General features: G+C 40.8%; 1 pseudogene; it reads right to left on the bottom strand.

Moving 5' to 3' along the window:
- Positions 1-5,626: 5,626 nt before the first annotated feature.
- LOC124097372 (cAMP-regulated phosphoprotein 19-like) lies at positions 5,627-26,280 on the bottom strand (annotated as a pseudogene).
- Positions 26,281-26,286: the final 6 nt, after the last annotated feature.

Raw genomic sequence — 26,286 nt, 5'->3', positions numbered from 1 at the left:
GTGTGGCAAAAAATCAAACTGTGTAGATGACTAGTAAACTCTGTACTGTCTTTCATAAATCATTGATAAATTAAGTTTGGACAAATAAGAAAATAAAGAAAAAGAAGTAATCACTTATTAAAATAGCAAAGAATTGTTTGTTTGGGCATAAAACCTGATCTTCCTACATTTCCCATCAAGATGTCCTATTGAGCCAGGTGCAGTGTTGCATACCTGTAATCCCAGCTGCTCGGGAGGCTGAGGCAGGAGGATCGCAAGTTCAAAGCCAGCCTCAGCAACTTAGCGAGGCACTAAGCAACTCAGTGAGACTCTGTCTCTAGATAAAATATCGAATAGAGCTGGGGATGTGGCTTAGTGGCTGAGTGCTCCTGAGTTCAATCCCTAGTACCCGCCCCCCCCCAAAAAAAAACGAGGTCCTATTGAATATGTGCTCTGATCACAGACACTCACCATTGTGATCACACCTGAACAAAGATGGTAGCTGTCCTTCTCAACAGTTGCCCAGGTACAAATTCAAACTGATTGTGTTAATCAGCTTTTCATTGCTGTGACCAAAATAACTGACAAGAACTTAGAGGGGGGAAAATGTATTTCAGGCTCCTGGTTTCAGAAATATCAATCCATGGCTCAATCCATCCGGCTCCATTGCCCTGGCCCTGAGGTAAGGCAGAATATCATGGCGGAAGGATGTGGTGAGGGAAAACTGCTCAAGTCATGGTATCCAGGAAGCAAAGAAAGACAAGAAGGGTCAGGCACAGACACCGTTTTGAAGGCTACATTCCCAGTGAGCTGCTTCTTCCAGCCACATCCCACCTGCCTATAGTTACTACCCAGTTGTCCATTCAAATTATTTATCCATCAAATGGATTAATCTACTGGGAAGTTGCAGCCCTAATCATTGTCTAAAAGTTCCACCTCTGAGCGAAATTGCATTGAAGATCATCATGTTTTCAAACACGAGTTGCGGGCAGGGCATTCCAAATCCAAACCACAGCAGTTGTTGATAATCTACTTTTAGCAAGTGAACTCTCACCAGGTAGAAGCCATTCTCCAAGCTTAGCCCTTATTCATTCCTGCTTAATTTAACTGCAGTTATCATTAAACTTGTTTTTTCTTATTAAAATACCTTAACTTGAACCTAGCAAAGTCCTCATTGGCACCTGCCTTTATAACCATGTCACTCTTGCCCCAAAGCCTCTTTTTGAAATCAGTAGCATTGGACAATTTACTGTGATACAATTTTTTTTAATTTAATTAAGCCACAGTCTCTCCAGTGCTCACCAGGTCTATGAAAGTCTACTTTAGTCATATTATGATTTTTCTAAGCATAGCACTTATTCTAGGTCAGTACAGATGTGTGTTCAAACTGATCCTGTCAAGAAGGATCCAAAGATTGATGTTTAGCTCTTATTAACCAGAAAGGCAACTGACATCTCCCTTTCTAAAAGGCTTGGAGCTAAAAGGGGCCTGGCAACATTCAGTAATGCTTGGTTGTGTCATTACTGTTTCTCTCGTTATCAGTACAAAGAGGAAAATTAATATAATTATTGCACCCTTCTCTGTGTCCTTGACCTGGCCTGGAAATGCCATCCACCCAGCCACTCTTTGTTTTATAAAAAGAAAATGAAGATACAGGAAGAAAGAGGAAGAATTACCTAAGAATGAGGGTCCAGATTGGTTGGTAGGCAAACTGAGCTGACAGAAATAGATCTTCCAGACTTTTCTCTGCTGTTTCCTTATCTGACCTTCCTGTGTATGCTGTTTGTATGAAAAGGTTATCTATATTACATGATTTAAAATATTCCAAATACCTTCAATCACCAGTGGTCTTCAAAGGGCAAATATGCCCAGGTGCATCATATTAAATCACCCCCCCCCAGATTTAAAAATTTTTTAAAGTAAATTCCTCGAGGAGATGGGGGGTGGGAGAGAAAGAAAGAAGAAACATCCTGGAAAAGATTCAACGTCAGAAATCCGAGCAAGAGGAGAGTTGTTGTATAGAGGAAAGGCCGCTAAGAGGAGAGAGAAGATTCTAGAAAGGTAAAGCAGGGACCAGAGGAGATGGGAAACCACTCTATGGTTTCACCTCTGGGCTGCCCCCTGGATAGAATCTGAAATTCTGGGTTATTCCAAGAGCCAAATCTGCCACATACATATCAGAATAGCTCTGCCTCTGGCAGATGTGACTTCTCATAGTCTCTGACAGCCCTGTCATCAAGAGAGCTGGAGGTGTCAGCCCTAGGACACTTGGTGGCCAAGGCTACTCTAAGGATATTATTGAGGACATATTTCTCCTGGTTTTAGCATGAGGAACGACTACATTTCTCAGAGTAGCTGTTTTTTACTTTGTGGACTCTCTGAACCACGAAGCTGAACAAGGTTGTGGTCCTAGATGCTGTGACGGCCCTCCACACCCTCTGAACCAAGTCCGGAGCCAACAACTGGTTGCTGTGACTACTGCCTCCTGGTGGTTCCCAGCTGCCCCCTTCTCCCAGGAAGCTGACCCTCTGCTGACCAGAATGCTTGGCCCTGGGGGCCACAACCTTTCCAAAGGCAGTCCACGGTCAGTGCCTGAATTGGAGGGCTATAGAAGACCTATTGCCTAAATGGAGAAGCCGTGATAGAGCTCAGGCTTCAGAGCCAACTTCTATGAGTTTACCAGAGGTCAGTCTTGAGCAAGACCTTGCTTGGCTCTTTGTCTTCCTATCTCCTGTTTCAGATCCTCTCTCACAGGCTTTTTCAGAAGGCCACACATTTTATGAACTTACATGGCTTAGACATGGTTTGAGTGTGTCCCCCAGAGGTTCATGTGTTGGGAGCTTGGTCCTCCGTGTGGCAATGTGAAGAGGGAGTGGGCCTAGAGAGAGGTCACAGGACCAGCCCCTTCCCAGATAAGAAGCTCTGGCTTCTTTTCTCTCCTTGTGGTCTCTCCTCTCACATGCACTTTTGCACTGTGATGACATCCACAATGAGACCTTCACCAGAGCAGAGCAGAAATCAGCAGCATGCCCTGGAACCTCCAGAACTGTGACCTAAATAAACCTTTTGTAAGTAAAGAATTCAGCCTCAGGTATTTTGTTATGGTAACAGAGAATAAACTAACACAAAACCCCAATATCTGTGTTAGGCTCCGCTTCTAGGAACGTGACTTGTTCACATTCTACATCATTAAATCTGAGATCATACCAACTATAAATTTACTATTTTATGTATCATCAAGCTACATAATATGTATTAATTATGTATAATCAATTAAAATGTGACAGGTCTTTAGCATTCCATATTTAATTATTTCAAAGAGGCATATTTGACTTTTTCCTTTAGCATTCCATATTTTTATATATATATATAATATAAATATAGATGATCTTGCTGCGCTGTATACTTTCCACCTGTTACACATAGTCAAATAAGCTTTGTTTAAACTATCTTTTTATGCATAGTAATTTAGAAATCTGAGAATTATATAAACATCTCTTATTTATGGGTAAGTTTCATCATATATTCAGTCAGAGAAGGTAGTAGTAGGGGAAATAATAATGCCTTATAAATAAATAGCTGCCTATCAAGGTCTTTCAGGAAAATTATTCCTTTCCATAGAGTGTCAATCAGCCTTGGAGTAGTTTCAGATTTATTGAAATGGAATGAGATCCAGGGAGCAATAATGGTGACCATCAAACTTTGGGGGAGTACCATTGCTTTCAGGATGAAGTCTATAATCTTAACAAGACTCCAGAGCCATGTGTGATCTTACCCCCAGCTAGCTCTCTACCATCATCTTATAACTCTCTAACCTACACACACACACACACCAGACTGGCTTTTTTCCATTTTGAAAACACTCCAAATTCTTTCCCGCCACTGGGCCTTCTTAACATACCACTTACTCTTTCTGGGGTGTTCTTCCCTGCCCACTCATTGCCCATTTCACTTTAACTCAAAAGACTCTTCTTTCAGGAAGACTTCCTTGACTTTCCAGATTGTAAAAGGACCCTTACAACAGGCTTCCTGCCTTTTATTGCACAGTTGCAAATTGACATCTATTCCCGCAATTATTTGATTATTCCCTGATTAATCTATGCACTTCACGGGGATAGTTCCAAATTCTGTCTCACCACTGTACTTTTGTATATGCCAATGTCTGGTATACAGTAGGCACTCAATGAATACTGATTGACTAGGTAAATCAGGCTGTGATAACCAGCCACATCCATACTGAGAGGCAGTATGAGACAATGGTTAACGGAGTTTCAAGACTGAAACCACAAGTTCAGGATTAAATCGTGGCCCTGCCATTTCTAGCTGTGGGATTTGAGGTAAGTTAATTCACATTATCGTGCATCAGCTTCCTGGACATAATCTGCAATCTCATTGAATCTAAGATGCTCTTTATGGTAATATACATCATCTATCCTAAAAGAAAAACAAACCTATCAAACTAGAATACAATGCTTGCTTGGAATTTTTCTGCCGCAGTCTGGCTGGGCACAAATCACGAGCCACTGAAGCAGGAACAAACTTTATTTCTGAACTCCACCAGCACACTCCACACACGCTCCCGGGAACTCCCCCGAACGTCATGCGGCTCCTCCAGGAACCAACAACTGGAAAATCCCTCCTCAGGCACTTCCCCAACCAATGGGAACTCTCTGGGAATCCCCACGAGAGCTCAAGCGGAACTCAAGGGGAACTCCGCCAGAACTCAAAAGTCATCATCTTAATGGCTCGCTAGCGTCACCTCTCAACCACTACTTCTGGCAAAAATGCCTTGCGTCATCCCGACTCGGCTGTGGCCCTCAACATTTTTCCAAACAAAACTACCCTCTTTCCATCAATAGGGTTAGTGAATTACCATTCTTTAAAGTGCTCCATGATGCTACCTCTCCTGACTCCCTGCCCCATCTAGGAGACTTTCTTCCATGACATGGACACCCTGTTCTGTAAGATGATTTTACCAGTAGGTGTCAACAGAAGGATTCAGACAAGAATCAGGATAATATCGTAATCAACAAATAAGCCAAACACATGCAGTATCAGCAATGTTCATAATTTAATTGAAATGTAAAGATAGGAACAGGGGCTAGGAATGTGACTAAGTGGTAGAGTGATTGCCTAGCATGTGTGAGGCCCTGATTTCAATCCCCAGCACCACAAACATGAACATACACACACACAAACACACACTTGCATATGTATGCACACACCCCGTGAACAGCTATGATCAGATGCAACATTGGCAGGCAACAACCCCATTAACACCAGTGCCCCATGGACAGCAATAATAAGAGGCCATGGTTTGTAAGACACATCTCAATTTCAGAGAATCAAAGATATAAAAATAGGCACATCAACAAATTTGTAGAATTTAGTAGATCTTTGTTTGTTGTGAGAATTGAGTACGTGGGCACATATGAAGCACACAACTTGTTCATATGAAGTCTTGGACACATAATAATAAATCTTCATGATCACCCAGCAGATATGACCATCTCTACAAAGCAGTCTTTGGCCACAGTGCCCTCTCCTTGGACGCCTCTGGAAAGACCAAGCCAACTGATGTCTCCCCAAAGACAGCTCAATCCTCCCTCCCTCCCTCCCTCCCTCCCTTTTTTTTTTCTTTTATGGTTCTAGAGATTGAACCCAGGGGTACTCTGCTACTGAGCTATGCCCCCACAGCTTTGTATTTTTCATTTGGAGACAGCGTCTCACTAAGTTGCCCAGGATGCCCTTGAACTTGATATCCTCCTGTCTCCCCAGTTGCTGGGCATGTGCACCATGCCCAGCCTCATTCGTTTATTCTACATAGTGATGATAATAATCAGGAGCCTGGAGAATTCAGGCTTTTCCAATGGAGCAGTGGTGGGATTACAACTCCCCTCTAGAATAGCAACCTCTTGAAGACAGTATTCTGTCTGCTTATCCACTATCACATCCCCGGTACTCAGCACTTAGTAGGTACTCAATACATGAATTTGAATGAGTGAGTTCATAATCCCATAGACATTTATTAGCATTAATGATGGTAGGGTGAGAGAATTCACACTGTGGAGGACTTGACTCACAGCTGAGTCAACTATAAATAAGGCTCTGGTCCCCTATTATCCCCCTTTTCCATGGCAGTCTTGAAAATATCCCAGTTTTACGGGCCCATTTTAATGGAAATGAACTTAAGAAGTTAAAATTATATAATTAATTATACTGGGTGTCAATTACCATTACTTTTTGATTCAGGACTGCTCATGGATCACCTGGCAACCGTGAAAGAAAAACAGTAGCAGGTGTTTGGGCTTGGTACACACTTGCTAACTAATTAGATGGACATTTTTCCCCTTAGAAATCCTAAGCAGTTTTTATTTAGCTCCCCCCCAAAAAAAAGGTAGTTGGAACCCAGAGACTTTCAGACACCTTTGTTAAACTTTCTTGCTTCTGAACTAGAAAACATTCTATCATTGAGATGCTTTTGTATATTTCTAATCTTATTTGTTAGGAGTTGATTTTATAGTTTGTCTCAGTCTTCTGAAGATCAAGTTCTACCAAGTAGACAAGACAGAAGTGGACAGACTCAAGTTAGACTGTCACAGTTTGAATCATGGCTCTGTTGTTTACCAGCTGTGTGATCTTGAGTGCATTACTTAACTTTTCTGTGGTTCAGTTTTGAAATCTGTAAAATGAGCATAATAATGATATTCACACCGCTATATTGCAATGTGGATTAAGCAAATGAGCAATGCCTCTATACACAATAAGTGCTCCATAAATTTTAAACAAAATTTACCTTAGTTCTCAATAAGTTTTTTTCTAACAATTGATTATTTGATAGCTTAGACACATGATAGAAGTTACTATAAGCAGGTGTACGTGAGGCTTGTATTTGCATATGCTTAGAGAACACCTCCTACATCTTTAGATTTGTTTTTGCTCAAGGATTGATGGTAGAGAATATTGGCTAAGATTTTTGGCACCATGCAACAGAAACTTCTGCTGGCATACTGTATAAGTCCATTTCCACTGCTATAACAAAGCACCTGATTAACTGGGTACATAACAAAGCACCTGATTAGCTGGGTACTTCATAGAGAAGGGTTTATTTAACTCATAGTTTTTTTGGGGTCCAAGCACATGACACTGACATTTGTTTGACTCTAGTGAGGGTCCCATTGTATGACTATGTCATGGCAGATGAAATCATGGTGGGGGGTTGTGCAAGAGGGGAATAATCACACAAGATATCACACAAGAGAGAGCTAACATAGAAAGTGGGGAGGAGTCAGTCTTTCTCTTCTACATCCATTCCTCTTGTGGAGCTACTGGGGGTCCACCACCAAGAACCACCTAGTCCCTTCCAAGTGTGATTCCCCTAACATCCCAACCACCTTGTACTAGGCTCCATCTCTTCAAGGTTCCATCACTTCCTGACCTCACCACACTGAGAGCCAAACTTCAAAACCTGAAACTTGAAAAGACACACTCTAAACCCCTACCCCAGCTAAGCACTCAGCTAAGCTACCTTCAGCAGAGCCAATGGGGGATCTTAGAATCAAACCTCAGAAAGGACAGGAACCAGGTATTTCTGGGAATCTGACTCTAAGGATTTTCCTTCTTGCATCACTCCCTAGAGATCTGAATTCTTGGGAGACTTGAGAGGCCTGAAGCCACATGCCCACCTTTGGTGCTCAGTGGTGGGGAGCACATGTGTGTCTGGATGGCTGGTCCTGACAAGATGGTGGAGAATGGTGGAGGCCAGGGTGATACAAAGGAAGGGCAGATGCTAGTACCAAAAACGTAGGAATGGCTGTGAGGCCGGCCAAAGCACAGCTGTCTGCCACATGAAGATGGAGGAGGGGGAGGGCAGGGTTCTCAAAATCCTGTTTATATTTGCACTGTAGGCCTTTCCAGAAATTTAAATATGTCTCTCCTCTCAGGGGGTACTTTCTCCCTGAGAGGCTGCCTCATCCTCTGGGCATTCAGGCAAAAAGAGCAAGAATCTGGCAATAATTATAAACTGCTTCTTTTCCCTGACTTAATGAAGCAGATCTCCTGTTGTTTGTGTTGCATTAATTTAAATACTAATCTTTGTCTCACCATTTCATAATAACAATTTCCAATTCAATCAAAACAACATTAGACTACACTTTCAGCGTTTAATAAATGATAAGTTTTGAAGCTGCCTCATACATTCACGAATCCTTTTTTCTGTGGAGCTGTCTTTGGCTATAAGCACCGGAGCACCCAACTTGAAGTTGTGTGAGCCAAATCAAAACATGTCAGTGCACAGAGCTGATGTCCAGATGTAGGACAGGTTTCGGGACTAGAAAACATTCTATCATTGAGATGCTTTTGTATATTTCAATGGTTCCAGCTCCATTCTCAGTAAATACTCAGATGCTTTCTGCCCTTATTTTCTCTCTTTGTTCTTCATCTCAAACTGGAAACAAGACGACAAGGATTTCCTGGATTCAACAGGACATAAAACAATATGTGATAGGAAAACGAGATCTTTTCTTTATGCAGGTTGTCAGTAATAAAGTTAACTTTCCCTAGACCCTTTTAACAGACTCATAGCTCATTGGCCCAGTTTAGATCATGTTTATAATTCTGAAATAACCTTGGCCAGAGTGATGCCACCTGCTAGCTGCCTTAGGTTTGGATTCTTAAACCAGCCACCAGAAAAGAGAATTATATTAACCATTCCTGGCCCCCAACTCACAGGATACTGAATAATAAGAAAGAGGAGGAATGCGGCATTGGTATCCCTCTGTCCTCATATCTAAACCTCCCTGCTGTTCCCCCCTCCATCTTTGAAAAATTTAAGACACAGGGGAGGACAGAGGCCACTTCCCACTAACAGCCCTGTGAGCTCTCTGACCTCCCTCACAGTTGGAGCAGGGGCTTGTAGCAGATGCTCCTCTGAGGACACATATCTGTCTCAGTCAAGTTCATTTCAGAACCCATGAACCAAAAAGCCAGGGACCACCTGGAAAATTCATTTGAGTGGCAGGTGATGGCTAGTTTCCAAGGACAAGGGTGGCAATGGCAATGGGACATCCAGAACAGAACTGTCAGATTTAACGTGAAAATACAGGCAGCCCAGTGAAATTAGAATTTCAGATAAACAACAAATCATTTTCTGTGTAATTTTTTTGAGTATAAGTATGCCCCAAATATTGCATGGGACATATTGGCACTAAAAAGCTTCATTTGTTTGAAATTCCAGTATAACTAAGTATTGCATTTGACAGACCAAATCCAATGGTATCCAGTGTCCAGTGGCAGCAGTACTGAGTGGCCAAGTCAGGAAAGTTATCATCAGACTGGGCTTAGGACTTATTTTTCATGCTGCTACCATCCTCCCTTTCTTCTGCCTGGTTTCCAAGCCTCGTTTTGCATTAGTACCAGAAATCCCGTAAGACTACACCATACATGTTATAAGCTTGCAACTATGGACCCTGGTTATACATACCTCAGCATCCCCTACTAACTTGAACCTGTCCTCTAGCATTGAAATCATTATAAACTATTAAATACGAAAAAGAACATTTTTCTTTTAAAGCAGAAATAGTATAGTTTTATCTTCTACTAAAGTCTGGGCCTTAAAAAGAATAGAGTTCTTTGCAGGTTTCTGCTTTGTCAGTGGTTGAAGGAAGTTTATACAATACTTCCTGCTCCAACTGAGCTAAGTGTAAAATGAAAACAATTCTAGAAGGTTAGATAGCTTTAAGGTTAAGGGTTACAAAGCTCCAGCCTTGGGGGAAAAAAAAAAAAAACTCTCTCCCTTACTTCTTTTGGCCAATCCTGACTAATAAAACTAAATTCTTCTCATACACAATGACATTACTACTATTAAGAATATAAACAGGGCCAGGGTTATAGTTCAGAGGTAGAGCACTTGCCTAGCACAGGTGAGGCACTGGATTTGATCCTCAGCATCACATAAAAATAAATAAATAAAATTAAGGTTTGTGTCCATCTACAATTAAAAAAAATTTTAAAGAATATGAGCACATTGAAAACCTATAGTGTAAAAAGCATTATTAATATTTTTGGCTTCTAAATTATATTGAATTCTTATTAACTCTCTTACTTCCCCAGAATACTCCATTTCTACAATTTGAATTTCCTTTGAATCAAGGGTTGATGCTAATATACCAGTTGTCATTGGTGATGCGATAGAGCAACTTAATGAAGCTGAGGGCCACAGACTGGAAACACTGCCCTTCTGTCTTTGTGTGTGTGTGTGTGTGTGTGCAAAACTACTGTATTTACAAAAATGGCACAAAAGTTAATTCAACAGTTGATGCACATGCATACTTCATTCACATCTTCAACAGTGAAAGGCACTTAACACTACAAAACTAAATAAAAATACTAGCTTCAATGGCAGCTGTTAAGCACTGAAGTCACATAAGTTACACCAGAATGGGCAAATCTTGCCCAAGTAAAATTCTATTGTTAAAGCTGAAACAGGTTTAAGGCCATTCAAGTTCAGTTATACAAATCTTTCAAAGCCCCTCCTATTTTCATTTGAATTTGTGATCTTTCTTCAAACTTGTGGCTTAAACTTCTGTTTGATAAAATCCAGAAGGAAAATACAGAAGAAATCAATACAGAGGTTACATTAAATAAGAGTAACATACACAGCTATAATTAAGATAAGCGAGGAAGGCAAAACATTAAAATTGTAAAATTTGCTTATTACTTGTTGGAACTATATTACGAGTTAGGTGATATATACAAATATTTTCAAGTAGATTACTTATGTTGCTCTAACATGTCCTTTTCATCAGTGCACTGTTAAAACTAATCAAAACCTCTACACATGTATATTCCCTTACAACAGCAGCACACACTATCGCTACCTGCAAAGCCGTCAGTCTCATTTAAATGACTTAGTGAATGAAAGGAATAAAAAGTGGATAAGTAACATATGAGGAAAAATAATGGGAATTAGAACATTCATGCAGGTCAGCTCTTTTAATCAGCCAGCCAGCTTGCTAGCAACAAGGGATGGTTTCCGTTGAGGAAGGTCCTGTGGAGTGGGAATATGGTCACCAGTGACCTCTGTCTTATCCGGGGCTGCAGTAGGAAGTTGCTTATTCTTCATCTTTGCTTTTGCAGAAAGCATGTTGTAATCCCCAGAATCAAAATATTTTTGCCCTTTCTGCAATCGTTTCCTTAAAAAATCTGAACCTCCAGGCTTTTGTCCCAGGTGAGGGATACCTTGCTTTTAATTTTGCTTCTTCAGCTTTCTCTGGACTAGTCACTTTATCTTCCATTTCCTTCTGCTCCTCCGCCGAGGCTGCCTCCGGGACTTCCAAGGTCAGAGCGTTCCCTCTGCCCAGCCCCCTTCTGTCTTCTCTAGGTCACGAAGGAAGCGTGTTGGGTCTAGATCTTGAACTTTGCTCTTCAGAATGGCTGCCAGGACTGGTGGGTCTCTTGGGCTCCCAGCTGATCCAATGCTGATAAAGATTGGTTGCTGAGGTGCTTATAAAGTGGACACAGCTGCTCCAGACTTTTCCAACTTCATCCCCCACATCTGGAGCTGCTGGCCTGGCTCTGGAAGAAAAATCTGAAGATTCTCTTAACAATCGTGAATTGCAAATATGAACAGGCTACTAAAATACAGGCATGTGGGGCATGTTTTTCCCCACCCAGCATCTGTCCTTCTTTTCCCACTCAGCCTGATTTCTTCCTATAGGCATGTTTCTCCCACACTATGTGAAAGCTTACCAGGACAGTAAAACCAAAGCCACCATCTGCCGGAGAAGCTGAAGGTGCCCCTGTGGGCTCCTACAGAATCCTGGGTTCTGGAGAATTGCCTCCAGCCTACCCCAGTAGTGGAGCACGTGACCAAGGTATGGTGTAATATGTAGCCATGGCAACCTAGTGACTCACCCGGAACCAATAGGATACAATAAGACTTAGGCAAGGACTATCTCTGCTCTTTATCATTGGATTTGAAGTGACTAAATGACTACCACAACCAAGAAGCCTGTTTGAAAATAAGGCAAATCGGAGAATGTACAACCAAAAGATCAAAAAAGAAAGATGGGTCCTGGTGACACTGCTTGACCTCCTTCATCAAGACATTACTGAAGCCAGCCCTCCCTCTGAAATTTCCTCTTCTAGGTCAATTTGATTGCTGTCACATGGAACACAGCTCTAACTGTCGATATGGGTTCTCCCCATGTGCCCAAATGAGACCATCCAGAATCAAATGTGGTCTCAGGCGAGAGGCAGAGTTCACTTTTGGAGCAGTATTAGGGTATGACAAGTCATCCCACGTGGGTGCCTCTGTCTCCTTCCCTGGCTCAGGAACATCCCTACCTGCCCTAGAGACTCATATGGTCACAGTGCAAATAGCAGAGCAATTCACTTTTTGCTACATATTTAAGCCTTGGATAGTCAAACCACATTTTTCATTGAAGAGCTCATGGCTTTTTTTTCAAGGAGAAATGATTAGAAGTTAAAACTCAAATTTGTTTGTATTCGATGAATAAACGTTCAAAAGTATAACTTAACAAAATCTAACCCTGAACTCAAGATTGAATCCTACTGCACTGTAGGTTTGTTTATTTTTCTTGGGAGGGACTGGTATTTATTTGGCTATATGTTTCAACTATCAGATTTCTCCTGAAAAAGCTAATGATTTCCTGAGAAAATGACTCAGTGTGACATTATTTTTTGTGACAACAATAAATTTCCTGTAAACTGAAAAAGTAATAAACTTCCCATAAGTTTTAAAAGTGCTATTGAAAGGGAGAAAAAAAAAAAAACCTCAGTGTTTCCACACTTCTTTAGGAACTATAGTAACAAAGAAACTGGTACTATAAAATATGACATTTTATCATTAGGCGAATTATTTAGTAGTTTCTGGAATCATCAAGAAATAAAACAGAAAGGAACCTGATGTAAGTAGAGATGAAACCCCTATTCCTTAGTCCTTGTATTTCTACAAGAAAATTTTGGCTTCCAAGAAAGTACGATTATAGCTGCACATATAATCTTGTTCTCAGTCCAGTGTCTTGAAGAAAAATCGGATACTTGGATCTCTGTGGTCTGACCCATGAGTCTTCTTCCCAATTGATTACAAGCTCTTGAAGAAGATGGGGGTGTGGTGAGTTACCTCTACTATGGCCCCCCAAATCAGACAGTGCTTGAGAGAGGAACTGAGAAAAATGTGATATGCCTGGAGAGAGAGCAGGTTACAGGTGGAAAGCAGCATGAGATGAGGTCATGGAACAGGTAAGGACCAGATCACCTGTGGTCTTGTCACGGGTCTTCGTCAGTATCTGAGTTTTTATTCAGAGACCAGTGGAAAAACAAATCACTCAGGGGTTTCAAGTAAACTAGTGACAAGCTCAAGCTTACATCCTGGTTGTCTGCAGAATGGGTTAAAGAAATGCAAGCAGAGGCAGAAAGATGGATTAAAAGGGTGTGGCTGTGATCTAGATCGGAGATGAAGTAGTCAGAACTGGGGTGGTGACAGTGAAAGTAGAAATTAAGAAATGTGGATTAGTTGAAAACATTTTGTCATATGGGATGGGCACAAAACATTATGTATTCTATCTGGCAGATACTACTGGTTATGTCCCACCACAATCCATTCTTCTCTGTAATACACAGAATCCATGCATGTTACCTGGGCACATGGCTACCTGGAACAAAGGTTATACTTCCTAGCCCCTCTTCTAGCTAGATCCAGCCTTATAACTAAATTCTAATCCATGATGGGGGTGTGATATGTACAACTTCTGGGACAGAGCTCTAGTTCCTTTTCTCCTCCCATCCTGATGCTCAGCACAAGGAATTTATGACAAAACTGTCTCTTGAACCATGAAAATAAGGCCTGGGGCACATGGCTTACCAAGGCTGGTCACAGAGAGTCCTCCGATCCCTCCCTATAAGTACACCAATTTGCAATATAAGTTTGATATTTCTTCCTCCAAGGGTGGAGTTTTTTCCTACATCCCTAGAAATCTCACTGGTCCTTACTTTCTTTGGCCAGTAGATTCAGCAGAAGGGATGCTGTGGGACTTTCCAACCTAAACCTCAAGAAGCCTGGAAGTTTCCACCCTCACCATCTCCCAACACTGTCTAGATACCACCACATAAAGAGACCTCGTCTGACCTATTGGCAGATGAAGGGTTGTGCCCAGGAGACCCATGCACTCCAGCCAACCGCCTGCATGAACCACACCAAACACAACATTAGATTCTTTAATATTTAAATTAAATTTCCCGGTTTTATTATTTAAAATTTTTATCGGACCTGAAGTTTAGATGAGTTAATATAAAAAATTCTTAAATTTGAAGTTAAACATTTTTGTGGGGGGCAGTTCTGGGGATTGAACTCAGGGCATCCTACCACTGAGCCACAACCCCAGCCCATTTTTTTGTATTCTATTTAGAGTCAGGGTCTCACTGAGTTGCTTTGTACCTCATTTTTGCTGAGGCTGACTTTGAACTCTGGATCCTCCTGCCTCAGCCTCCCAAGCTGCTGGGATTAAAAGGCATGCGTCACCACATCCGGCTGAAGTTAAACTTTTTTTTTTTAATCAAAGAAAACAGTTTGCAAATCAAGATGGAAAATTGCCCAATTAGTCCTCTCCTTCTTTTATTCATACTTTAAATACTTAAATGCATTTATGCTTCTTATCTATTATTTGATTATAGTTAATTTTGATCAGCATAGAAGTGAAGCTATGATGGAAAACAAAATTTGTGGTTTAAACACAATTAATCCAAATAATATTAGATTTCATAATTATTTTAGCTGAAATACTGTGATTCCACTACAAGTTCTTCCTTTTTGGCCATTTATAGTTTTGTTTGTTTTCTTATCTTTTTGCAGTGCCGAGCCTCACATTTGCAAGGCAAGAACTCTACCATTGAACTACACCCCTAGCCTAAGTTATATAAATATACTTTATATTTTTTTCCATTTTTATCTGAAAAGTGACTTTCCAGACCACCATTTGTGAATTCTCAGAAATAAATTTGTTAACTCAATAATAACAATAACCATTTTTTAACAACAATTTTACATGAATCAGGTTCCCCACGGTATTTTTTAACAGCAAAATGAAGACAACCTCATGTCTGAGGAGTGCTATGCACCATACATTTTTAAATCATGTTGTCTCTTCAATTCCTCTTTGCTAATGAATTTTAGATGAATTAATATTTAAAAAATCAAGGACTTAATCAAGGACTGACCCTGTTCCCCTAGGAGGAGTGTTATCAGGGACTCTAGGCTTCACATACTTGTGCCAACTTAACAGTGATAAACAGAAGCTAAAGGCCATACAGCATAAAAATCCAATAACAATGAGTTACATTTTGACCTGTGTCACCTTGACTGTATCCTCAGAGTTGCCATGGTCAGAAACAAGCATTTAATTACTTCTTTACAGTCAAGGGATTTCTAAATTGTTCCAGGACTCAGATCCTGGAGAGCCATATAATACAATTAGACTTGTACTTCTTTTATGTCTAAAAAAAATCCAATCACATAAAACTCTCATGAGATCTATCTCTTTCCCTAAAAGCTAAACCTGTTCACAAGAAGAATTGTGCATAGCTGGGTTGTTGAGGGCCACGGAACGATTTGGCACACCAATGTCTTTATAATTAAGGGTCAGGTAAATAAAAAATACATACTTTCTGACTAGTGGATAGAGTTAAGCAAGTTGTCTTCCCTGCAAGAGCCAGGTTGATTCTTGGCTGAAGACCAGTTGTTAATGGTACTGGGCAAGGACATTCCTCCTGTGTCTACCCATGCCCTTTAGGAGGGAGAAGTTTCCCAAATGTGATGGCAGGAACTGGACTCACTTCTATTGGAAATAGTTTCTTTCTTTTCCATTTCTCTTTTTATGTTTTACAAAGAATAATTATATGCATTGGAATAATTGGTGAAAGCTGAATGGATATCCTTATTCCCTACCGCCCCCCCCCACTTTTTTTTAACAGTTCAGTTGTTTTCAGTATATTCCAAAGTTATACAATCCTCACAATTATCAAATTTCAGAGTATTTTCAAGACCTAAAAAAGATGTTTTTTTAAAAAACAAACAAACAAACAAAAAAATAAAAACAAAGAAACTCCTACAGACCCATTAGTAGTCATTGCCCACTCTTACTCCCCGTAGTTCCTAGAAAAAAACCAAGGTACTTACTGACAGTATGGATTTGCCTATTTTGTACATTTCATGTAAATGGAATAATAAACTATGTGGTCTTTTCTGTCTAGTCCGTTCACTTAGCATAATGTTTTCCACGTTCATCCATGTTGTGGCATATATCAGAACTGTATTATCATGAGATCTATGATATTTTATTATGGCCAAAAATTTTCCATTGTATGAGTTTCCTACTTTTGTTATCCCTTCCTCGGTGAATGGACATTTGGGTTATTTCTACATTTTGACTATTGAGAATGATGCTACTCTAAATATTCATGCAAGTTTTTGTGTGCTCACGTGTTTTCGTCTTGGGTATATATCTCGGAATATGATTGCTAGCTCATATGGTGACTGGTTTTGACTACTGAGGAACTATCAAACTGCTTTCCACAGCAGTTTTGACCATTTTCATTCCCACCAACAATGTCTAAGGGTTAGAATTTCCCCACATCCTGCCCAATACTTGTCTACCTTTTTTTATTATAGCCATCTTAGTAAAGTAGTATCTTTTTCTGGTTTTGTGATGCACTTCCACATGGCTACTGGTGTTGGCCATATTTTCATGTGCTTATTGGCCACTGGCAAACCTTCTTTAGAAAAATGTCTTTTCTTTTTTATTATATTTTTACTTTTTTTTTTGAGTTTTTTGGCGGACACAACATCTTTGTTTGTATGTGGTGCTGAGGATCGAACCCAGGCCACATGCATGCCAGGCGAGCGCGCTACCACTCGAGCCACATCCCCAGCCCGGAAAAATGTCTTTTCAAATCCTTTGCTTATTTTATTTAAATGGCTTGTCTTTTATGTTGAGATTTCTTTATATATTCTAAAGGCAAGTCCTTTATCAGACATATGACTTACAAATATTTTCTCCTATTCTGTGGGTTATTTTTTTTTTCATTTCCTTGATGATGCTCTTTGAGGCACAAAATGTTTTAATTTTGAAGAAAGCCAACACATCTATTTCTTGTATGTTGCGTAATCTTTAGGCATCATGTCTAAGAAATCTTTGCCTAACCTGAGGTCACAAAAATTGATACTTAATGTTTCCTCCTAGGAGTTTTATAGTTCTAGATCTTTGATAAATTGAGTTAATTTTTTGTAAATGGTGTGAGATTGGGACCAACTTTATCCTTTTGCATGTGCCCCAGGACCATTAAGCTCCATTTAATGGTAGTTTCATTGTATAAATCATGTACTTCTTTTATTGAATGTATACCCTAGAGATTCTTTGTGAATTTTGTATATGGAGATTATATCCCGCATCCTTGCTGAAACTATTAGTTTTAATAGTATTTGTCCCTCAAGATTTTCTCTATCCAGAATCATGTCATCTACAAAGAGAAAGTTTTCTTCCCTTCCAATCTGGATGTCTTTTACTCGTTTTTTCTTGACTAATTGCTCTCATGAGATTCTGCAGTATAATATTGACTTGAAGTGGTGAGAGCAGATATCCTTGTAATTTACCTGATCTGAGGTTGTGCATATTCTTACCCTACATTTCTGAGCTATGTGCAGTCTTGAAGCATTACTGTGGATGGCTTGGATCTTGCTGGGTGGTCCTTTGTAATGAATCCATCAGATCTGTTTCCTTGTAGTTTTCCCTCTGTGCTTTACTATCGTTTGGATCTTAAATGCCCCCTAAAGGTCCATGTGTTGATGACTTGGTCCCCAGCCCATGGTGGTGTAGGGAGCTGGTGGAACCTTTAGAAAGTGGGGCCTAGTTCAAAGGAAGTTGGGTTATCATGATGTGGACTTGAAGGGGATATTAGGACCCCGGCCCCTTTCTCTCTCTCTCTCTTCCCTTCTTTTGCACACATGTGCATGCGTTCATGCACTTCCTGGCTGCCAGAAGGGGAGCAGCTTTGCTCCACCGTGCACTCTCCATCATGATGTTCTGCCTTGCCCAAAACTGACCATGGACTGAAACTTCTGAAACCACAAGCCAAAATAAACCTTTCCTCCTCATATGTTTATCTCAGGCATTTTGCCACAGTGACAAATCAGACTGATATGGTAGTTCTCAAAGTCTCTGAATTTAGGATGAGCTTAGAAAGGCATCCAGTTAGAATGTCTTGTTTAGCAGCTACATCCTATTTGAAAGCTACAATAACTATAAAAGATGTGCCTACTTTTATACCCACTCTTGCTTTAGACATTCTTACAACTTGCAAGGCACAAATCAGAGCACAATCTAAATGTTTCAATTTATTTCATCTATATTGCATTGTAAATGTATTTTTTGTGTCCTTAAGGATGGCTCTTCTCCCTAGGAAGGATTATTCAGAGACTACACTTTTTTACTATTTAAATCAACTTTATTGGAAGTATAGTTGTACCCATAATAAATAAAATATACCCACTTTAGTGCATTTTTCCTTGATTGTGGAAATGTAATGAGCTATATACCACAAAAATGTTTTCCTATTCCTCTTTCTACATAGGTCCTCCCACCCAAGTACCTTGGACTCTTTCTGTCACTATAGACCTACCTATTCTAGAATCTCATATGAATGGATTCTTACAATCTTTAGGGTCTGACTTCTTCCGCTCAGCCAAGTATTTATGGTCATTCATGTTATTGTGTGTGTTGTTTAAAAGTACTCTATTGAATTCACATACCACATTTATCATTTCATCTGTTGAAGGACATTTGGGTTATTAATAGTGTGAGGCTATTATGAATAAAGCTGCTGTGAGAATTCTTATGTAATTCTTGGTGTGAATACATATTTTTAAATTATTTGGGGTAAGTACCTAGAAGTAAAATTACTGGGTCATATGGTAATGTTTGTCTAAGTTTATTTTATTTTATTTTATTTACTAAACTGTTTTCAAAGTGATTATACAATTTTACATTCCAATCAGTAATATATGAATAATCTCTAGTGAATCCACAATCTGACCAACATTTGGTGGTTTGGTTTTTATTTTTGTTAAACTTTATAAGTTTAGGGGGTACACAGTAGTAGTTCATGTATGTATGTATGTATGTATTTATATGTGGTGCTGAGGATTGAACCCAGTGCCTCACATTGCTAGGCAAGTGCACTACCACCGAGCTACAACCCCGGCACTCACTGTGGTTTTAATTTGAATTGCTCTAATGATTTATAATATTGAGCATCTCTCAGTTCATTTGATTATGGGTCATTCATACATCTTCGAGAAATGTGTTCAAATTTATTGTCTTGTTTTTACTGGTTATCTGTCATACTATTGAGTTGTAAGAGTTTTCTATACATTCTGGATTAAAGTCTTTTTTTAGATATCTGTTTCAGCATATTTTCTTCCAATGTGTGACTTTCCTTTTCAATATTTTTAAACTTTCTTTTTCAAAAGAAGAAGTTTTAGTTTTAATAATTATTTTATTGATTTAATTTTACTTAGATGACAGTTAATTTCTCATTGTGACATATATCCCTTCTCAGCTCTGCAAGACTGATTTTGTCTCCTGTTTTTGTTTTGTTTTTAATACACACACACACACAGAGAGAAAGAGAGTGAAATGGCTAGATAAGCTAATTAACATATGCAACAGCTCATTAATTTTTTAAAATGTTTTTAGTTGTAAATGGATACAATACCTATATTTTATTTCTTTATTTATTTATGTGGTGTGGGATTGAACCTAGAGTCTCACAAAGGCTAGGCAAGAGTTCTGCCCCTGAGCTACAGCCCCTAATTTCTTTATTTTATTTATTTTTTGGTCCTGGGGATTGAACATAGTGGCATTCTACTCCTGAACTATATCTCCCAACTCCCCTGTCTTTTTTTTTTTTTTCCCAATTTTTTTTATTTTGAGTCAAAGTCTTACTAAGTTGCTGAGGCCAGTCTGGTACTTTTGGTCCTCCTGTCTCAGCCTCACAAGTCAATGGGATTACAGGCATACAACATCATGCTTGACATATCCTTAACATTTTTTTTTGAGGTGAGGTAAAGTCAATTTATTAATTTTTTTCCTTTCATAATTGGTGATTTGTGTCTTCCTTAAAAATAAATAAATAAATTGTCTACCCCAAGATTGTAATAGAAGTTGCACAGTAAATTTTAATTAATTTTGTTGCATACTGTGCGATGACTAACAGTCAAGTTACACTTTTTTTTTCAAAATAAGAATAATAATAATTGTAATCCCAGCAACTCAGAAGGCTGAGACAGGAGGATCACAAGTTCAAATCCAGCCTCAGCAACTTAGTGAGGCCCTGAGCAACTCAGTAAGACCCTGTCTCTAATAAAATATATTTTAAAAAAGGGCTGGGACAATTCACAATAGCTCAACTGTGGAATCAACCTGCATGCCCTTCAGTTGATGAATGGATAAAGAAAATGTGGTATATATAAACAATGGAATACTATTCAGCATTAAAAGAGAATACAATCATGGCATTTGCAAGTAAGTGGATGGAGTTGGAGAATATAATGCTAAGTGAAGTAAGCCAATCCAAAAAAAACAAATGCTAAATGTTTTCTCTGATATAAGGAAGCTGATTCATAGTGGGATTGGCAGGGAGCATGGGAGGATTAGACAAACTCTAGCTAGAGCAAAGGGGAGGTTGGGGAAGGGAGGGGGGAATAAGGGTAGAAAAGATGGTGGAATGAGATGGACTTCATTACCCTAAGCACATATATAAAGACATGAATGGTGTGGCTCTACTTTGCATACAACCAGAGACATGAAAAATTGTGCTCTATATGTATAATATGAATTGCAATGCATTCTGCTGTCATATATAACAAATTACAATGATGATGATGATGATGATGATAATGATAATAATAATAATAATAATAAGGAGGCTGGGGATATGGCTCGGTGGATAACCACCCATTTTCAATTCTTGGTCCAAAAAAATAAGATGAAATAATAACAACAACAACAATAATGAAGTTTTCCCCTGAAGTTCATGAAATTGTTTTTTATCTTTCATTTTTTTTCACATCTTCATACATGTATTTTGTATAATGATGACCGTCTCCTTCCACCATCTTTGCTATTCCCCTTCTCCCTCCCTTTCCCTCTGTTTTTTATCTTTTAATGTTTTGTTTTTATTTTTTGTGATACTAGGGATTGAACCCAGCAACACTCTACCACTAAGCTACATCCCCAGTCCTTTTTATTTAGATTTTATTTTGACAGGGTCTCACTAATTTGCCAAGGCTGGCCTTGAACTAGCCATCCTCCTGCCTAAGCCTCCTGAGTCTGGGATTACAGGGTTATGTCACCATGGATGGCCTCTGTGGGATTTTTGAAGGAGTCTGGAAGCAGCAATGGAAAGCATTTCCAGACTTTCTGGCCATGGTATATGGGGGGGGGGGGCGGGTTGCAGGTCATACTGTGACATACACTGAGATGAGATAAGCAAAAGTTTAAAGTAAAAAAAAAAAAAAAATCTGAGAATACAATGGTGCTTACCAAACCCAGAGGGTTCTAAGGTGCACAGTGGAATACAACAAGCAGTAGTGTGTAGGTCAATTATTCACAGGGGTTATTATCTGAAACTTGATTAAAATACTTAGCATTATGTGCATATATAAATATATCACAGTGAATTCCACCTTTATGTATATGCATAAAGCACCAATCAAAAATAAATAAATAAATGAGCAAAAGGGAGATCAGTAGAGGAGAACTGGGGGACAGAGAAGGAAAGGGAAAGAGGAGGCACCAGGGACCAATTAGAGTAAATCAAATTCCACACATGTATGATTTTTGTCAAAATGAACCCAACTATTATGTATAACTATAATGTTCTAATAAAAAAAAATAAAATAGCATTGCGGGGCTGGATATAGTTCAGTGATAGAGCACTTGGCTAGCATGCACAGGGCTCTGGGTTCCATTCTCAGCACCCCAAAAGGAAAGGAAAGGAAAAACATACTCTGCATGGAAAGTGTGATATATATTTATGTGTCAACCACTTTTTAAAATCCAAACAGTTTATATTTAGACTATTGTAATCTATGGTGGTCAGAAACTAGCATAAAGGATGTTAGGTGTTTTTTAACTGGTGAAATGAAGGGAATTCGAGATTTGTGAATGAGCTGGAAGATCGTCCTGGTTCTTCTTTTTCTCCATGAATAGAGCAGAATTGGCAAAACCAGGTGTGGTGGTGGTGCATGCCTGTAATCCCAGTAGCTGGGGAGGCTGAAACCAAAGGATTGCAAGTTCAAAGCCAGCCTCAGCAAGTCATCAAGGACCCATGAAACTTAAGGAGATCCTGTCTCAAAATTAAAAAATAAAAAGGTGGGGGATGAAGCTCAGAGGTTAAGCACCCCTGATTTTAATCCCTGGTACCAACAACAACAAAAAAAAAAATCAATGAGCTCTTGGTATGATGAAATGACCTTTTTGAACTTCATTTTCTTCCCTGCAAAATGGGGAACATAGTATCTATCTCCTAAGGGGACCTTGAGCAGAAGGAGACACACCTGGCTCTGGCTCTGAACTGACATAAGGATTTTCCCTCAAGTATTTATTTGTTGCTTTTCCTTCTACCGTTTTATCATAATACTTTGAACTTATTTCATGTCTCTTATTTTATGTCCTCATCTCAACTCTTTTAAATATGGTTCCAAAATCTACTTCAAAACACTGTGATCTCCCCAGGTCTGTCTGGGTGTGCTCCAGGACTCTCTAGTATCATCCATCAATTCCAGGTACGTCAAATTAAGTGGTCAAAGAAATCTGAGACCTGAGCTGGTCGTGATGGCACACGCCCTTAATCCCAGCAGTTTGGGAGGCTGAGACAGAAGGATCTCAGGTTCAAGCCAATCTCAGCAACAGTGAGGGGTTAAGCAACTCAGTGAGACCCAGTTCTAATAAAATACAAAATTGGGCTGGGGATGTGGCTCAATGGTTGAGTGCCCCTGAGTTCAATCCCTGGTACCCACCCCCCACCCCCCCCAAAAAAAGAAATCTGAGATCTGAGAAAAGCTTGCTTCAGAAGCCCTGTGGTTGGGTTCCCTTCAAACTAGGCTGAGTCCCCAAACAAACATAGCCAATCTAGTTCTCCTGTCTCTCCTGGAGCCTCAGACTGAGCTGACTCAGAAACCTGAAGCAAGCTCATCACCCATCCTCATCCTCCTCCTCCTCCTCCTCCTTCTTTTTGGTACTGGGGATTAAATTCAGGGGCATTTGACCACTGGGCCACATGTCCCAGCCCTATTTTTTTTTTAATATCTTCATTTTGTTTACTTATTTTTATGTGGTGCTGAGGACAGAACCCAGTGCCTCACGTGTGAGGCAAGTGCTCTGCCACTGAGCCACAACCCCAGCCCCACCCAGCCCTATTTTGTATTTTATTTAAAGACAGGGTCTCACTTGAGTTGCATAGCGTAGCGCCTAACTTTTTGGTGAGTCTTTTTTGACGATCTTTTGCGATCCTCCTGCCTCAGCCTCCCAAGCTGCTGGGATTACAGGCATGTGCTACTGCGCCTGGCTTATTTCTGCTCTTCTTGACAACATGAAAACATCCTTTTTGCTCCTCTAGTATCCATCTCCCCTTCACTGGTAATCCCCTAGATTTTCTCTACTGATCCAACAGTTCAAGCAAGGTTAACTCCACCTTGTTCTGCGCACCCCCACCCCCCATGCCAATCAATGAAGATCAACCTTTGGGACATTTAGAATGAAGGATGTTATTCCCGCAGAGATGCCCAATCAAAGGAACTGAAGCCTGGCACTGACTGGGCCACTCTTGGGCAAGGCCGACAGCCTACCTGAGAATAAAACATGATAGTTTTAGGCAACTGGAGCTCCTGACAATAGGAGTTCCTAATTCTCTTTTGGGTTTATGACAGTTTTAGCTAGATTTCCTTGCAACTCGGAGTTCTGATTCATATATGAAGCCAATTCACCAAGTAAGGACCTTTTTATTCCCCTTCCCATTTCTTCCTCCTCTTGCCCCTATAACTTCTCTGCCCAAATGGGTTCCACTCTGGGCTGTCCCAAACAAGTTTCCCGTGCCTACAAATTAAATCCTAAGGACTCAGTTTCCCATGGCCCTGGGGGAAGGGGCACTTGCTTCTTAGAACCAGATCTAGCCCTTTTCTTCCACCCTTGGAGACATGATTCTCTTCTTCCTTTGAGAATCATGTTACAGAGCTCACTGTTCATTACAAATTTCCTGATCACTTAATTTACTCAGGAGTAACACCTGTTTTAGTCTCCCATTTCACCCGAGCTCTGACATCATTCCAGTTGGGTTCCCCTGCTCAACAGCTTGTATGTGGCATACACTACCCACCAGGCCCAGTTCAAAGTACATATACAGTATTTTAGCTCACTCAACCCTTGTAACAGCACAAGGTGCTATTATCCCCATCACAGATGAGGAAGCTGAGACACAGAAAGGCTATTTGCACTGGCCTAGAGTTACCCAAGTGAGGATGAGAATGAGAGTTAATTGCAGTCCAGACTCCCAGTTCCTTATTCTCTATTATTTGTTGCCTCATCTACTCCAGTTCATATTGGTTCTGTGGAGGTGAGAGGGAGTCAGCACTTCCTGCAACTGAGTCACCGGGCATGTGGGAAGTCGCCATAGAGATGTCAGCTGAGGGTGTCCTGGATGCCATCAGAGATCTCTACAGCTCCTCTCCTAGAGCTCAGCGATTTGTTGTCATTGCATATACAAATTCACCAACTAATAGATAAGCCAGAGAAGGGGACTGCAGCTGGACTGAGAACCCAGTGGTACAAGGGAAAGTTACAGATTCGGCTCCCCTAGTGCTCCATGGGACTCCTCCTGCCACAGCAGTCCATACTCCGTTTGTAATGGTTGCTGCATTCAGGGCAGTTCGTTCTCCCTGTGTGTAGGACAGTCCTTAGTATGTGTCCCTGGTGCATATCTTCACCTATGACCCCAAACTACTCAGCCTTCTATAAATTTTGCAAAACTGGTTCAAAAACTCTGGTTTTCTTCCTTCCTTTCTGTTTGAAAGAGCAGGGAGGGGGAATCCAGGAGTTGTTTTCACCACCCCCATCCAAGGGCACCTAGCTGTAGCTTCATCCACAGCTGCTCAGCTCTGAAAAGCCCTCAAGGATTTCCCTCCCAGGCTTCTGGCTCTCCTTCTTCTCCAGCACAACAGTTGCTCCACCTCTACTTCCGGCTCTTGACAGGCACTCCCAGCTTCACAACACCAGCTAACATACTTATCTTACACAACCCCCAGATCCCCAGACCCAGCCTGCACATGCATCCCTGTATCAATACAAACTATTTCAGTGTTTGGATTAGAAAACACTCACGCAACTGTGTAAATATAAGGTAGCCAAGTCAGGCGGCTCAAGATACCAAGCAAGCCTAATTAGTATGCACAACGGCTATCATTAGAACGATTCACTGAGTGCTTACTATGTGCCAAGCACTGTCCTAATCGCTTTATGAGCACTTAATCCCTCAGAACACCACCACCATAAGATAGAGACCATCATGATTCGCATTTTACAAAAAGCAAAACTGTGACCCCCTGAGATCAGGCCCTGCTCGGCGTTACAACTGTATAACAAAATTGCAGAGCTCATTCAGGCTGCACTTACATCTCACCACGCAACTGTCTGCTGGTCAAGAGCCCAGCCAGTCGCCCGGCCGTCTAGAGTACTAAACTGATGTGTCACTCTGGAGCAGTGGGTTCATCGGTGAAAGTGAAAGAAGAGGAAAAGAAGAGAACTGTTGCGGTAAAATCCGGAAAGGAGGCAAGGGCGCTCACACAGACACTTCCTAGTCATCGTTACTCAGCACTTTATGGGGCACTCGGTGCTGGGGAGCCCAAGCAAAGCCAGCCTTTTCGAGGAATCCAGCCCTGCCTGGGCGGTCCCAGGACTGGATATATTTCCAGCCTGGGCGTGTTCAATTTAGGATTAATGACGCCTTCCCAAGTGGCCACGGAGGGACCCTGTGGCTCTGGGATAGCCAACCGCCTCCCACCGCCGGGCGCAGCGCAAGTCCCTCTAGGTCGCTCCACCAGTTCCGCAGATCATTTTCAGCCGGGCAAGGGAAGCGTGGCGCCTAGGTCTCAGGATCCGAGCTGGGGGGCGGGCCCAGAAGCTCCGCTCGGCGCCTGCGCCAGCCGAGGCCCCGCCCCCGCCCGGCTCCGGGAGACGG

This window comes from Marmota monax, unplaced genomic scaffold (assembly GCF_021218885.2).
Source record: "Marmota monax isolate L192 unplaced genomic scaffold, Marmota_monax_Labrador192_F-V1.1 WCK01_AAM20220418_F8-fsc00020, whole genome shotgun sequence".
Lineage (NCBI taxonomy): Eukaryota > Metazoa > Chordata > Mammalia > Rodentia > Sciuridae > Marmota > Marmota monax.
Note: the sequence above shows the minus strand (reverse complement) of the source record. Positions and strands in the feature narration are given on the sequence as shown.